The sequence below is a fragment of the Bacillus rossius genome, chromosome 2 (genome assembly GCF_032445375.1).
Source record: "Bacillus rossius redtenbacheri isolate Brsri chromosome 2, Brsri_v3, whole genome shotgun sequence".
In the NCBI taxonomy this organism is placed as follows: domain Eukaryota; kingdom Metazoa; phylum Arthropoda; class Insecta; order Phasmatodea; family Bacillidae; genus Bacillus; species Bacillus rossius.
The window spans coordinates 88,375,427-88,393,152 of NC_086331.1; the positions used below are offsets into that span (position 1 = coordinate 88,375,427).

Sequence of the window (17,726 nt, forward strand, 5' to 3'; positions counted from 1 at the left end):
ATAGGCATTTTCTATCCTCAGCCCCTGAGCTTTTACTATCTGGTCTGGCGACCGACCTGACACTCTTCAACCACCCCAGGGGTCTCCGATTGCACATCCCATAAAAAAAAAGCTGTTCGTTCATTTGTTTTCGTGTTCGAGCGAAGGTTTACTTCTCCATAAGTGCCACAGACTTCACACATTTATGCCAAGGGAATATTCCGCTGATGTGACGCCATACGAATGTATTATTCGCGACCATACAACATCGGGAAGAAATGTTCATTTTGAATTGAGCATTTTTAAATGTCAGCCTAGAATATGCTTAACTGCCCATTTTGTTTCTTTCCATAATAATGAGTAAAGTTAACATTGTCATAGACATTTTATTATATTCGTTTGCCGTCCAAGTAAAAATGTCACACTATATCGCACGTAATTATATATTTTACTAATTTGTTAGTTGTCATTTTATTTAAGTTACAAATAACAGTAATAAAAAAATATTACTTAATAGTCCAGAAAAGAGATTGAGTTAATATTCATTTAATAGGGGTTTAAAATATGGTACTACATACATACTTATATTATATTGTTGTCTTCTTTGTAACTTTACTGGAAGAATGGCATTTGGTATGTATGTTAACTCACAATGAAAATACTTCAAAAGTACCTACTCAACAGTGAACAACCTAGGCCCTATACTAATTTCATTATGTTCATGGAAATATAATTTAAATTACTAATAATGAACTGTATGTGTTTCACGTAGAGATATCGTACGAACTGTATGTGGTACAGACGAACATTTGCTAAGACTCTGTAAATAATTAATTTCAGTTAATGTGTAGAGAATATTAAAAGTTAGATATAATGATATATATAAAACAATGCAAAGTTATCAGCATAAAAATAGAAGTTATTTTTACGTAGCGCCTACTGGAATGAGTATTTTGTGTTGAATTATGTGGCATGATTAATATTCTCTTATGGTATGTGTATTTTGTTAAAATCTTATAAAACATAACTTACTGTTAAAGGATTTTAATTTTTTTTGTGATGATCTTACGTAAACAAGTTTTAATTATATTACACATGTCTATTTTAAAAGCATTTTAATGTATACTTATAGAATTGTAATAGGCTTTATACGGACTCTCAAAATGCATGTGAGCATCTATAATTATCTACATCACCATTATGGTCGTTTCACAAGATCAAATATTTATTGAATTCAATCAGTTGCATTCATTGTACATGATTTTCGATATGTACATTGAAATCAATACAAATTGAAGATGTTACTCAACTAAGCTTATTCTTATTAACTTATAAGTATTTTGTTTGTTCAGTACATAAAAGTAAAAGATTCTTTATTATTTAAATAATGAGCATCTATAGGCAATAACGTTTTCAAAATATTTACATAAACATAATGGAATATATTTTTTTCAATACTTTATATCTACGATCACATGAACGGCAGTATTATGCAATCAATGAGGAAATGAAATTTCTTTAAAGGATATTTTCTCCTCTGTAAAGTAAATTTGTAATGCAGCCCTCTTAATGTTAGTCTTGTGAGTTATTTCGTCTTCTAATATGCTACAGCAATATATAAAATTAAGTTTTGTTAGTGTTTTAGTCTTGTGTAATGTTAAAGTGTAATGTAATCAATTCAATTTTTTTTTTGTAAAATCTTATTCATAAAAATACATATCGTAATAAGATAAATAGCAATATTTGTAAACTTAAATTCTTTGAAACAAACTCGATAAGAGGTTCTCCTACCTCTGTTAAACTATATGATGGTGCATTGTAAAAAATTAGGTAGTCTGACTTAAGTGAGATTGTATTTAGATTGTGTGTAATGCATATGCAATATCTAAGCATATGAATTTATGTTATTATCCTTTTAAAACGTTAAATGATGAATTTCGTATACTTTTTAATGTCAACTAACATTATTTTTCACGGAATATTACATCCAGATAAAGAATAATTACCACATGTTTGAAGATTAATTGTATTCCGATACGTTTAAAGTATTAAAATTTTTAGATACGACTCATACTACAGTTGTAAATGTGCGGTTTCTTGATTCTGAATCCCTGCATCCGCAATTTCCTAGTGAGCCGCCGGTCAGATTGTCATCCTCTCAGATTGTCGAGGAACCAGCTACATTTTTCGTAGAGTACGCTGGAGCTGTCAACCTTCCCACTAATCCTGTGATAAGGGTATAGTAGCTTTATCACGCGCTGCGGCTACAGTTACTTCAGTTGAATAAGCCACTAAATCTCACTGTTAAAAGAGAGAACTTCTAGATCAGAATATTGGAAATAAAGATTTACTGACACGGCCTCTTAAGTATGTTTTATGCTTACTTGAGGACCAAGAATCCCTGAAAAAAAGTTTTACGTTTATTGAAAGACCAAGAGGTTTTGAACCATTAAATATTCTGCCGCACTCTGATCCTTCTACCTGGCCAAAACACCAGGGAGGCACAGAAGTCAACAGTGAAAACATGGTAAACGGGCTCAATGGTGCCCCATTATGCATGTAGTAAAATCATGAGAACCTTGAGCCGACTGGGGAGGCCATATTACACAGGATAAACACGGTGGATAAAATAGTTAAATATTAACTAGTTATAAAATTAATATAGTCAGTGGTTTTAGTTAAATAAATACAACGATATCGTTTCTTTGTTCCATATATTTTCCTTTCTTTTTTTGGTTTAATTTAAGTAATAACAATAACAAGGTTAACATCGAATGGTGAGTATACAGTCATACTGACAGTAAAAATAAATGTTAAGGTAAGGGGCCCCTTTAGATACTTAACTTTACTTAAACACATTGATTTTGATGGTAGGTTATGTATAGCATAGGCTGAGTCCAAAAAAAAAAATTAATCCAAAACAATGCCGAAAATGCTAGGTAAAATTTTTTCTTTAGATGTGTAGTGGCTCATGGTTGCTCTTCTGCGTGCAGAATGTAACAAAGAAGACAATCTTTCCTGATTAGACGAGCTGCAGCAGGCACTGAGGAGCATCCTGACTCAGGTGACGAAGAAGTTATGTGTCACGAAGTAATCGTGCCCATGGCCACCCACGTCTTCCGCACACACACTGTACATAAATATATGACAAAATAAGATACAGAACGAAATATAATTTCCACATATTCTCCAAGGAATATGCGATTTTACTCACCACTTGCGGTGTACGGAGAAGAAATTAAGACATTGATGTCAACAGATTAAGTAACGGCCGGAGCTTAGAACAGTTACATTATGGCCGACATGCTTAAAAAAACGATTATTTTGTGCAACTGAAGAAGACCATAGAGTTGAGACATGAAAGACTTCACATATAAAAAATAGAGTTACACTATGGTGCACTTTCCCAAGTCAAAATTATGGACAAAAGCAAAACCATTTTATTGTACAACTAATATAGGAATTTTAACACACAAACTTGTCCTTTATATATATATATATATATATATATATATATATATAAATTATGCTGAACATGTTGGTTACAAAATAATTTACAAATTCAAATTCAAGAGTTTGCTATACAAAATAAAGTAAAAACCATAACTATAAAATAGATAGACAAAGTGAGTATGCGCATTACCAAATTGTGCAATGGCACAATATTCAATCTTGATTACAATTTTCACTATGCACATTTAACGAAAAGAACGCACATTTAGACAAACATTCAACTCGACAATTACACATAATCGACAGAATATGATCCCATATAGGATACGATCAGTAGGATATAATCGCAGAATACGGTAGGATACGATCCCATCAATAGGATACGATTTTCGATATTCCTCTTAAGGTCTAGCGAAGCTTTCGTTCTCTTGGGACCGTGAGCGAGTATCCTGCATCCCACATTAACAGCGACTTCCTTAACAATACAACGAATTATGAATGTTACATAATTGTAAGCACCTGATGCTGACAAGATGGAAGGCTACGAAGACGTTTTGAGACCAAAACAGTGGAAATGAATGTAATAAAATAATAATAAATTTATCTTGACCATGGTTATTAAAATGACTTTAATATGGATGATAACGATTTAAATGACTATAAGGCACATCTTAAAACATAATACCGTAGAGATTTTAAAAATATTAATAATAAAAATGTAAGGAAGATGACGGCAGCGGAATAAATTGATTACGCAATATAATAAGACCCTAACAACCATGAGATACACACAGCGTATTAACTTGCATTTCATTGAAGAACGTTTCTGTGTTATTTTTGTTTTATCGCAAATTCACTATAAAATTTTCTCGCTAACAATCAGACACGACGAACTAACAAAATATGTTTACGGTGCCTGTTAACAGGTTCGTGACATAAACGGATGGTAAGTTTCTTTTTCTTGCTAACACTTGCACGAAATAACACCGAATAGAATGTCAGTACACCATACACTACATAAATGCAAATTAGTACACCATAATACACCAAAATACAACTTAAAGCATTAATTTAAAAACATTTTAAATCAAAACTTTACTTAAGTCAGTAAATGTAAATTATTTAGCACAAATTAACATGGACTATACATTGTGAACTAAGAAGTGCGGAATACCTACATACAATAATGACTACATCTACTTGCATGTGTATAAAAGTAAAAAATAAATTTTATTTTGGATTTAAAAAAATATATATAGACCTACTGCTTTATTTCTCGTAAGTTAATATAATTTCTAAGTAGTACAGAATTCTCGTGATACAACTTCTAACTTGAAGATGTAAATATCGCCACAAATGACTAACAAAATGGAGACTAATAAATAATAAGGCCTATCCAACAATCGGGGCCAGTTCAAGCAAAATGCAATTTAAATCAGTTGGAGCCAAATAGAATTGGAGCAGTTAGACACAAATTCAGTTGGAGAAATCAGAGCAGTAGAAGCAATTGAAAAAATTGTAGCCAGATACAGCCGTGCCCTTTCGTATCCGGTCGATCGTATCCTACCGTATCCTGCAATCGTATCCTACTAATCGTATCCTACTGATCGTATTGTACTGAGTTGAATATTCTTCCAAATTTTCGTCCTTTACGTTGATGTGTGTCCAGATGTTGTCCTATTTGCTTCCAATATATGCCCTCGATGACGTATGTTTATCCATATGCGTGTCCTTGACGACGAATGTGTACCCCCTTTTTGTTGAAAGTGTGTCGTAGATGACGAGTGTGTCCTCCTGTGTGTCCTAGATGATGAGAGTTTGTCCAACTATGTGTCCTAAATGAATGTTCGTAGTCATGTCTGTAGTCAGGACACAATATTAAATAGTTCAAAATCTATTGGTCTTACAGTAAGTGTAAAATGTTTTTCATAGTACCGAACGTATACAACAGTATCCTGCGGTCGTATTATACTGTGTATCCTTAAATCGTATCCTACCATATTCTTCGATCTTATCCTACCATATCTGCAATCGTATACAAGCGATCGTTCCTACTTTTGGGATTGTTTTCTATCGTATCTTGCCGATCGTATCCTACTGTATCCTGCTGATCGTATCCTACTGATGAAATATTAACCTACTGATGGAATCGTATCCTATCATATCTTGTCCATTCGAATCCTCGTCCAAATGTGCGGTCTTTTCGTTAAAAATGCATAGTCAAGTTTGTAGTCAGGATTGACTATTCAATGGTTCAAAACCTCTTGGTCGTTTAGTAAGCGTAAAACCTTTTTAAGGGATTCTTGGTCCTATTGTCAGGGTAAAACATGCTTGGTTATTTATTAGATTGTAATTTATTATATCCATACTGTAGGTCGAGAGTTCGGAGACACTTAACTCTTTGAAAAAGTTCATAATTGTTTAAAAATATATAAAAAGTATCGACGAAAAATGTATTCTCGCTTCGTAGACACTCGTTCTAAAAGCTTGCATTGATCATGACTTGTTTGAAAGAAATGTCAAGTATCGAAAAAGGTCTCGTGGTTCGGATACATTGTACGCGATCTGTCCTTGTGGTTTTGATACACTTCGCTTATATGTTTTACATTGTACATGACTTGGTTAAAGGGTATTCCCAGTATCGAAAATCAAGGACTCTTGGTTCAGAGACACTCGTTATATATACTTGTCATTGGTTTTTACTTGGAACTATAACATACTTAGTACTAACAAAGAAGACCTCATAATTCGGAGACACTTGGTCTATATGTAATTGGCACTCTAGTAATCATAAGACGCGCCGAAAACAACCTTCAATATACGCATAGTGATATCGAGTAACATATTTATTCGCCCGGGTAGGTAACCTGTATAGAATATTTTTTTTTGTAGTGAGAATGATCAAAAACTCGAAGAAAGGTAATGAACAAATTTAAATTATGATTTTAAACTTTATTACTCTTAGCGTTGACCAAGAATCGAACCAATAACGGAAATTCTATTAAGTCAATAATTATATTAATAAGCAATTCTTTTAAATATTTTTAGTTTAATAATAAAAGATTTTTAACGTGGCTGCCAAAAAATATCAGTGGGTTACCGGAGGCTGGTAGATTAGGAATTTCACTTTTTTTTTTTTAGGTTTTTTCACCATATTGAATAAAACATGTGCTTTTGGCAAAAATTACATTTCTTTCATTGCCCAAGGATCGAACCGAGGACAGGAAACGATCAAATCAATCAATAAATTCCGGACTTTTAAGTTTAGTAATTACAGATTATCAAGATGGCCGACAAGATGTTGGATGATAAGAAAGTTTAATGATTGGCACAACTGTTCTCTAGCAGGTAAAAATTAAATCAATATGGTGTCAGTGATCTCTACCAGACGAAAACCAAATGGCGGATTCACGATGGCCGACATGATGTTATACTGGTTGGAGAAATATGCACATTCATTGCTATTAATTCAGGGGGGAGGTCATTCTGATTAAGGAAATACATGAAGAAGGATTATTTATTTAGGGCCTCAATCGGTTCGAACCGAGGACTCCAAGATCCATTAATTAAGTGCGTTTTTTACTAAAAATAGTATAAATTTTAATTAAATATTTCCCTAATTTTCTTAATAAGCATTGCGTATTTTCAATACGGCAAACGTGATATCATAAATAAAAATGGCAGCACATGAGTTGGCGGAAGCGACGTTATAATTCAAAATGGCGGAAATTTATATAAACAATGGTGGTGGCTATGAAGTGATAATTTAAAATGGCGGAATCCAAGATGGCGGCCACGACCAGGGTAGCCCTAATCCAAAATGGCAGTCTTGGTAAAGGTCAAAGGTCTTTAGGGAATTTCTGAGAACTGGTAGATGGAAAATTTAAGCCCCCTTCGGTAATTTTGAGTTCTTTTAATAACAAACAAATTTTGGGGCATTTCGATTTTTCGAACTTTTGATGGGAAATTGTCTCTTTAAAATATTTTTTATTTTGTTTTTTACTTTTTTTTTTAGATTTTTTGGCGGAAACCTTTTCTTGAAAACGGGAAATAATGGGACATCTTGGTGAATTTTCGGTCAATTGGTCAATATTTTGCAAAACTGATGTCAATTTCGGCAACTGTTTATTAAATTTTGAAGGTCCATGCAGTAAGGTAAATGCAGTGTTATTTTGGTGTTGCAAGTTGAGCTGTTACAACACATGATATCACAAACACAATAAATAAATGTTTTTTTTTTATATGAATCAGTATTCAATATCAATCACTAAAATATAATATTTAAAAGCACATAATAATTTTTATTTGTATGTAGCTTTTATCTTGCATGTAGCCTTTTCTGCAATCTGTGAAAATTTCGTTGCATGGTGCGCGCGCATCGTGAAAAATTCACTCTCATGTTTTTTTTATAATGCGCCTAAATAAGTATAACTTCAATAATTTATGTGAACAAAAGCCAATGCTCGTACAGGAAGTATGTGATTGGTTGGTCGGATCACTCCTCTCTCACAGGCAGAGTCGAACGCGAGATATTTCGGAAGTGGGAAACGTGGCAGACGATGCCGTAAGCCGGTGGGGTTTCTTGGGATACTCCTGTTTCCCTCACCCATTCGTTCCATCAATGCTCCATTAACGTTTATCGTCTGTAATGAACCCATGTCGACGAGATTTTAAGCCCATTAAATCACTTCTTTTTCACAACTTAAAATTTTTCCCATGAATGGCACAGTAAAAACCGCAAGGTTCATACGCGTACTGACATCGGATGTGAAATATATGCGAGATATCGGTGAATACCGTGTGTTATTATGATGCTGCAAGTTGGGTTGTTACAACACATGATATCACAAACAACATTCTTAGCGTGATGCATGTTTAGCCTGATAATGTAACTGTCCAAAACCCTTGAAGATGATGTAAAGTTTTCTTTATACACCTTTATTTTAATTTCCTCCCGGAATAAATTCCTGTATCCGCCACTGCGTACCGAAACGATGCTAAGCTCGCTGAAACTCACAGCCTTAAGCGACTAGCAAAGCCCAGATAAATGTCGGCATTTCCTGTGCATTAATCAGCCGGCGATAAGCTGAACACTTCGAAACAGGAAGTGGCCACGGCCGTATAGCGTATCGACGTAGAGTATCGATGTAGAGTATCGAAGTAGAGTATCAAAGCAGAGCGCAGGCTATGCTGCGCAGCAGTGAGTGTGTGTGGCCGACTTCTACTGTGCCTACAAACACGCGATACGTTCGCTTGACCAATCGCGGATTTTTTTAGGTCGCAAGGTAGACTACAAACATTCATGCCTTTGCTAGTTCTTTGATGATTTTCTCGCCACTCCCCTTTATGACTATGGGCCACTCAACTACCAGCTAGCAGTAGAGAGACCGAGTCACATTGACCCACTCCAAGAAAGGGAGCTTCTGCAGTAAGGAATCAGCCAGTGAAAGGAATGTGAGTGTAGATTATGTACAGGATTGTGAATTTTAGCCTGACTACAAATTAATCCGAGAAATTTTTCGAGTTTCTACCAATCAGCATTAAGTTTAACACCTAAAAAAACCTGTGTAAAATTGACATTTTTTTATTTAACTATAGCCACGACACATTCCTATGCATTCAAGATGCTTTAAGGCTCATTATTTAATCTTATATCCGCATTTCATCAACAGAAAATATGCCTAATCTAAAAATATATAGAAATAAAAACAAGGGTGGAAAACTAGCGAGAAAACCTATTTTTAAATTTGGGCTCGGCATTCTCCATCTTTATTATAGAAAAAAAGAAAAGTTCATAGGATATCTTACGCGAAGAGAGTTGATAAACGATCATTTAAAGCATGTGATATTGCCCATCACTAATTATCACCTTAGACTAAAATAAGATATGAACCGATAATATAATTGTCATTCAAAACTATTTTAGACATACATCATTGCTGCTTCACACTTTATGTCATAGAGAAAACCTAAACAACTGACAAAGAAAGATAAATACACAAACATACTTTAAAAAGACCAAAATCAGCGATGTCAAATCTATACTAATATTATAAAGCTGAAGAGTTTGTTTGTTTGAACGCGCTAATCTCAGGAACCACTGGTCCGATTTGAAAAGTTCTTTCAGTGTTGGATAGTAAATTTATCGAGGAAGGCTATAGGCTCTATTATATTATCAATAACATTAGGGATCCTTACTAAAAGTCCAATTTAGAATCAAATGCGTTGGAGGGGGTTAGATACAACATGCAGTACACGTACGAAGTGTGTGTTGACAATGCCGCAGGCGCTAGAAGTTTATTTCCTATTGCCTATTAACATTGTTGCCACGCACTAGATGCCTTATCATTCTTAACTTTCCCATACAAGTAAAAAACACCTGTGTGATATTAACAACGAAGCAATCAGTACCCTCATAAGAGTTAAATTAGTAGTTAAATTAGTATTTAAATAATTTTTATCACTTTAAATCGCAAACCTAAACTATTGTTTTTTTCCTCTCTCTGTGTTTAATTTGTTTTTTTTCTTTTACTAGAATTATTTTTATTATTTTTAATTAATTTTCATTTTTCGGACCATCAATAATTTTCCTCTCCCGTTACAATTCTGACAAGGACTTGTGTGTGTGTGTGTGTGTATATATATATATATACACACATATATATAAGCGAAATACCACTCACTGACTCACTCATCACGAGATCTCTAAAACTATACACCCGATAGACTTTAAATTTAGCATAGTTACACATTTTATGATGTAGACGTTCACTAAGAACGTATTCTGCGGAAATCCGATCCCAAGGGGAGTTTCGGGGGCGTAATATATCAAAATTTCCAGTTTTTGGTAGGAAATCACCCTGGAAACAGCTGTTGCTTTGTTGATGCTTCATTAGTCTCTATGGCAACGACTATTTCATTGTTAGTGCAGTCCTCATCCCGTTGAAATTTTGCGGATACTTTAAATATCAAAAATTGCCCTTTTTTTTCAAGTATATATATTTTACAGACTTGAAACTTCACAGTAATGTTCCTTATGTTACGCAAGATGACTTTTTCCAAAAATTAGATCCCATGGGTGGTTAAAACCAGGCAACAGTGGGTACTTTGTCTGCATGAGAACAGGATTTTGCATTTTTCATGCCTTCTGCGTCTCCATGGCAACGGGCATCGCGCGGCAGTGGCGTACCCACAAGGAGGGGCATGTATAATGAGCGGCGCAAGAGTGATCTGCCTGTATAATGCCGTAGCGAAGTACGGGTACATCAGTTGTACGTTGCGTGCACGAGTCGGGAAACCATCGGTGCTATTCATTTTCTCTCCGGTACATTATACAGCATTGTAATAAATTTTCATTGATTTTTTTTTATTTACCATTACTGTAAATGGGAGATGTGGCTTAATTTTTTTCCATTAGTATAGCCGTGCGAAGCCGGGTCGGGCTGCTAGTAATAAATATACCGACGCACAGAGAATTCCGTGGAAGAAATTAGTAAGGATAGTATCACAAATAAGACGAACAGTAGGCGCTAAAAAATTAAGAGACAGCTGCACTAAGAACAGTAATTAATACACCAAACACTGAAAATTATCCTAAATCTTCTTTCGCGTAAAGCTGCGTATAATGAGCGTATAATGTTGCGGTCGGTAAACCACTATATCGTGTTTGGATTGTCCAAAAACATGGCGTTGGAAGCGCACATTTTAGTGACCGATATTAGGGCGTAACTGAGTTAGCGTGGAGTACATACTTGTATGTACTTGTCTCCGGAAGTGACATAACAAAGGCTTTCCGAACTAGAAGAAAAGCATCCAGTTAGGCAAGTAAACTAATCTGTGTACTTCTTGCGTATTTCCAGGTGAATAAACATCGCTATTGTAGGTTGTATCCAATGAACAGATAATTAGATAATTTAAAGACTCGTAAAATATTTTCACTTAATATTTTACCAGGCACAAGCTGACATATTAAATTTAAAAATACACATTTTAACAGTTTTTTTTAATAAAGAAACATATATGAACATATAACGATCGTATCTTAAGAAAAAAGGTGGAAAATTTAGTAGATTGCCGCTAATTCATGTGTTTGTTACCGAGTGTATAATACAAATTTTCTGCTAAAGGTTTTCAAGGATTTAATTTATTTAATAAAAACAAATGTTTCCGACCTTTTTACCTAGCTAAAGCAATGTATAGAGGCCATTACCTAAACACGTTTAAATCGCTCTAATACAACTCCCGTGGAAGTGAAGGACGCGGTCTGGCAAGTAGCCTATATATCTGTGTATACTCGTTGAAATAGTGGATGTTGGCGGCTACGGTTTAAAATTGATGTTTGTAGCAATAATATTATATAATTTATTTTCTGAAATTGAATCAAGATTAAAAAAAATTAATCGCATTTAAGTCTCGTCAGCACTCAGAATGTTAGCAAGTAAGTAGGTGGGGAAACCTGCCCGGCAAACATAAATAAACACAAATCGTAAAATAGCCAACATGTATCGTAAATATTTGTAACATGCAAGTTGTGCTGTAATATTGCAACATTTGTTTTATTGAAATGTGACACTGCGAGACAGGCAAAATGCCTTTAGGTGATGTTTCAAACAGGTTATCTCGAAATGTTCACCACTCACATTAACATTTCCGGTGTCGTGGAGCGTGGTGGCACAGCGCGTGACACTCTCGACTCCCGTTCCAGGGGACCGGCGTCGAATACCGCTCCGGCCATCCTGGTTTAGGTTGAATCAGTTTTCCAAAATTGCTCCAAGCAAATGGCGGGACGGTTCCTTAACACAACACATGTCTCCTTCCTCCTCCAGTTTTCTCGAATAAGTCGAAGTTTAAAAAATACAAACAAGAGTTTCCGTTTGTTTGTTTGTTTCTCATACGGAATCTACAGTTTTGTTCTAAGCTTTTTAAATTTTGCACACTTGAACTACGAAAAAAGAGTAACATTATCTACATTAGATTTTGAAAAAAAAAAATCCCCTTTTCTACACACCTCTCAAAAAGAATTTTGGTTGTTCTTAATTCAATTTCGCTATTAAATTGTTCATGCTTTCTCCGTCTCCTGGCAACGGCTAATATGTTGTTAATGCTTATTTTCACTTTCGGATCTTAATAATATAATATGTATAATATACTATATGTATTATTTTAATATATACTATAGTAAAATAGGCGTAAGGCGCGGGCAACACCGGGTATATCAGCTAGTGATAATATTTATAAGATAATAATTTACAGAATATATTATCTTTATTAAGAGCAATGCCTATGAGTGTTTGGCGCTGATCTGATTATGAGCCCTTGATGCACAATTCCAAATATAGTAACTCCAAATAATGTTACGATGTGGGAATAAGGAAGCCGTGACCTACCTGACGTTCTCACAGCATGATAATTCTGCACTGTCGACTACACAATAAGCTCTAATACATTATAAATTAGGTGATTAGTTGAAAATGTAACATTGACGGAATGAACTGGTGGGGAAACGGGAGTATCAACGATAATCCAACACGTAACGCAAAAGTCTTAGTAACCAGATGCAGTTGATTTGCGCCCTTCCCAATGCGCGACCTTCGCCGGAGTACGAGGTGCGGAAGGATAGCTCTGCAACTTGACTCGCGATAACTGGAAACCGGGGCGAGCACAACATGCCCCGTTGTCCCAGTGGCTTGGCGAGTAGACCTTATCGCTGCACTGGTGAACTGCAGGCCATCTAACTCTTAGAGCAGACATCATCCATAGACGTTACTGTAGAGTGAGGCCCAGCCGGCCATCATGCTGGCTCAAGAGAGGTCTACAGTCCCTACTTGAGTCAACACAATGCTATGACTTTTTCAATTACTCACTCACTTCTATACCTTTGGTTTAATGGTGACGAAATTTTGTTTCGCACAATTAAAAACGGTTTTACCTTCTAAGTACTGAATTTTTTTTTAATTACAGTAATGCCAATTTTTTTAAAGACAATTAATAACCAAAACCTGGCCCGTAGAAAACGGGTGTGGTCACAGCATTCATTTTTGTCCAGTTCATAAAAAATCTATTTAATAAGCTTCGCGAGAAACTTCGCCTAGCCGAAGCGTTATTGTTTACGTTTGGTTCACAAACCGGTGACCTTTAATTCTATTGAATGTACCGGGGGGTGGAGCTTACCCCTGTTTGAAACTGTATTGGTTTAAAGGCAATGCTACTGGCTAATTCGTGTATGGTTTAAGTTCTTCTAAGAAAATTTTTTAATTTAACTTTGATTAAAAATCCTTATAATTTTTAAAATTTTACATGGTTAATCAAAACTAAATCATATACATATAATTTTGTAACAGTTCAGCCACTAAAATTAATTATATGTCGAATGTAAATATAAAATAATAACCTCAACCTTAATACCTTAAATACATCAGCGACATTTAAAATACTCTAAAATCAAATAAACTTACAAATTCTCGCATAACTTTTTTTTAAATTCCGACTATGAATTTTCTCTAGATAGTAGCAAACTGCGGATACGATCGGAAGTATTCGTGTGTCTGGCTCCAGCCCGGTTAAGTTTAGGCTTGCCTGCCTACAGTCGCCTGCAGAAGCTACTTCCCGCGTGAACCGGCCACCCACGTACTGCGCCGGCGCGGATTGGTCGAGGCGGTGACGTGTCGCGACCGGAAGTGCGCTGCGGAGTTCCCCGCCCAGAACATTCCAGCAGCTCGTCGGTGGTGCGAGCAATTCTGAGTGGAGGCATGTGACTGAGCGTCACCAAGAGCCCCGCCTACCCGGGCATACGTAGATACATCAGAAGAAACCACGCTATTTGAAAACTTCTCAAGATATCCAAGCGGCGTCTGTTTACAAAAACAAAGTGTTTAAGAACATGCTGAGTGGCGAAATAGTAGTGCTGTTTCTGATAATCGTTTTAAATTGTATTTTTATAAGAGTTAAAATGCTAAAATGCATGTTTTCAGTATAAATTTTAAGCATGAAAAACGCGGTACAGATTCTTAAAAGCACTCGAGGGGCTTGTAATTCATCTTCATCTTTGTATTTCCGCTATAAATGTTATAATCATCGCTCATTATCTCACGAGAAGACTGCGTGCCAGACTGTAACCTTGTTTGGTTTTTGCTTTATGGTTTGTTGGCAAAAATAATAAAATAGTATACATTATAATTTTTAACGCCCATTTAAGGCTAGCAGATTGTCCCCGAGTTAAATTTCAGTTATACTATGTAAACGTTTTAAATTAAATACTTACTGAACAAGAGAAAAAGTAACAATGAAGAATTTGTTTTAACTTACTGACAACTATAGCTTATAATGTATTTGGAAGTATTTCAATTATCATTGTCAGTTCCAGATAAATGAAAGATAATTAATATTTTACCTCTTACCAAGAACCCCTAATAAAAATTGTTGCGTTCACGAATTGGTATGAGTGAGTTTCACTAAGTCCAGAAAGTGTGAAAAGAGTTTCTATCAGCTTGGACTTGTAATAATGGATATTATATGTACCTGGCTGTTGGCAGTGTTGGATTGGGTGCTTGGGGTTTCTCTTTTTTTTATGTAAATATGTTTTCAAATGGAAAATTGCTACATTTTCATTTTACTGATAAAGCACGTATATTTGCAAAATATTTAAACCTTTAAAATTTTTATGAATATTTTGTCCTATTCAAGCATCAAACAAATATTTTTCGTAACACAATTATTCATGGTTATGAATTTCAAGACAACATAGCAACTGTCTGTATTCAAACATATATGATTTTTATTTATTTATTTGTACACGTGACATCGTTGCACACTGAACCAACCATGTTGTACCCAAATAATTTAAGGTAAATCAGACGAATCCACAAAAAAAGGAAGTATAGAAAATAAAGTTTGGCCTTTGAAATCATTTCGGTAAATTGCTTTACATAACATAAACTCGGTATATATGTTCTAATTCAATAATATCGTACATAGAATTTCACTTAAGGTTTGAACTCCTTCATGGTGTTATAGCCAATTAATGTTAACTGCATTTTTTACTTCATATATCAATTCAATCAAAAATAATTTTAGTGGTCACTCATTTTTAACATTTTGATGTGTTTTATACATTTTGTTCTTTACTCAAAAATTAATAAATTTCAATATACATTTATTTCCGTTTAAATTAACTTAGTTCCTAAATAGCACTTATCACAATTACAATAAAAATTTACATTTCCTAACCTCTCTTCTGAACTTGTATATGATAGACCTTAAACATTAAGCAATATTTTAAATGACACCTTTTGGTTGTTATTATTATTTTATTCATGCCCATTCATCTTACTGAATTAAATAAATTAAAGTTTTTAATCATTTTATAATATTTCCTCTGTAAAGAAAGATTTTGTTGACAAGCATTTGCAATTTGCATGATTTCTAAATAAAAAATTCACAGTAATATCGAAAATATCCACCGGAAAAAACGTATTTTTAAGAAAACTTAAAATAATAACTTTATTTAAATATCTCAAACTCTGATTTTATTAAATTATATGTACTTTAATAAAAAATACATTTTCAAACACTTTTCAGTAACCAATTTTTTTACAAATTTTTTTGCAGATATTTTCATTTTGTTTATGAACCATTAGAAGTTCTTTTAATTTCTGGGATAGTAAATAATATTACGTATGTTACTAATGTTACTAAATTCACGCATTTCATAATATGAATAACTCTTGTTGACTTCCAACGATAAAGAATTTTAAGTAACAAATTTTACTAACACGTACCTAATTTAGACACATTCATTAATTTTACATACAAAACTTTTACAAAGAGAAACGTTGAATTTTTAATAAATAACTAAAATATTGGTGGGGTGTAAAATTGACTATTTGCACATCTTTAAATAAATTAAAACAGTTTCACAGATATACACCATTGCTGGATTACATTGTGTGTCGTAGGAAACCTTCAAGAATGAACAACAAAGACACAACACAGATACATAAACACAAGGATAACAAGACAAAACCGGCTTTTGTCAAATGTTTAATACCTAGACAGCACAAGAAATATCGTGGAAGGAATTCGGGAAGAAAAAATAAAAAATATAATTTACAGCACAGACGATCACATTGGGCTAACAAAGACGAGACAGTTGCAAAAAGAACAGCATTAAATACAAAAATAATATTGGAAATATAGCGACAAGCAGACGAACACAACGATGATAGTAAACATATAGTATGGGCAACACAACGTCTACAGCACAGCCGTACATAATAGGCTTGCTGCGACAAATCAGTGGCGACATTTCGGGAACTGAGATCTGCTCCGTCATTCAGGCACAAACAGACTAAATTCAACGAACGTGTATCAAAAATTGTTTAATTTTCTCGCCAAAGTGGTATCTAAAATGTTCTGGTGTACAGAGGAACTGCAGTTTACTTTTGTGTTTGTTTCAAAGTGATTCGATCTTAATTCACGAAGCACCATCCTCAATTCCATCATTTTTAAAAATTAGTCCAACCTGGTTATGTACTACAGCTATCAAGACTAGCCTATGGCATATGAGACAGACAATCGGACAGTATTGCCATGTTAAGAACAAAACCATAGTCAATTCAACTAAACGTAGTCGTATGATATCCAATAAAACTATTAACATGGCAACGCAGATATTTACAGCATATACACCAGTTAACTAAGGACAAGCCTAAAAACGTTTTTAATTTTTATCAATAAGAATATTATTGTTTTGCACAGTTTAGTTTAAATGAATATTTGGAGACTTATATTTACAAGAAATAAGTAACGTCCAAATTCTGTAAAAAAATTCCAAGCATGAAAAAAGTTAGATGGGAACAGTGAAATGACAAAATTGGTGTGATTATACAGCTTAAACTTTATTCTGTAATAGAGTTTTGACTTCGCACGTTAAAATTCTGCAAGAGCTTGTTAAGTGTTTCATGCAGGCCTCGCCTTATCTTCCTGTTAGAAACTATGTCTGAGATACTTTTAAAGATTCCCTTTGGTGTAGAACAGAGACGGATTGAGACATTTTCTACTGCACGCGAAGATAAGTTTTGGTGGCCTCTCCCCTCCTGCCTTTTCCTCATTTTAACAAACTCCTTTGCACAAATGGATAATTTTCCAGACGAAAATTAATATAATAAAAATCGCTTTTTATTTATTATTACTTACATTTCATTCCATATTATATTGTACTGATTTGTTTAAAAAAAATTAACAGATTTTTTATATCTTTAAAATATTAAAGACACTTTGAAATATATTTCGGTGGC

General features: G+C 34.3%; 1 protein-coding gene across 21 annotated transcripts in view; it reads right to left on the reverse strand.

Annotated features, from left to right (window-relative positions):
• Window positions 1-17,726, reverse strand: part of LOC134529441 (uncharacterized) — a 631,226-nt gene that overhangs the window by 276,285 nt on the left and 337,215 nt on the right. Inside the window, exon 1 of one of the 21 annotated variants that reach the window (XR_010074600.1) lies at window positions 12,072-12,204. The exons of the other annotated variants lie outside the window; for them this stretch is intronic. The gene's annotated coding sequence lies outside the window, so the exon portion shown is untranslated. Of the gene's footprint in view, window positions 1-12,071; window positions 12,205-17,726 lie in introns of those variants that run through there. 21 annotated transcript variants of the gene reach the window in all.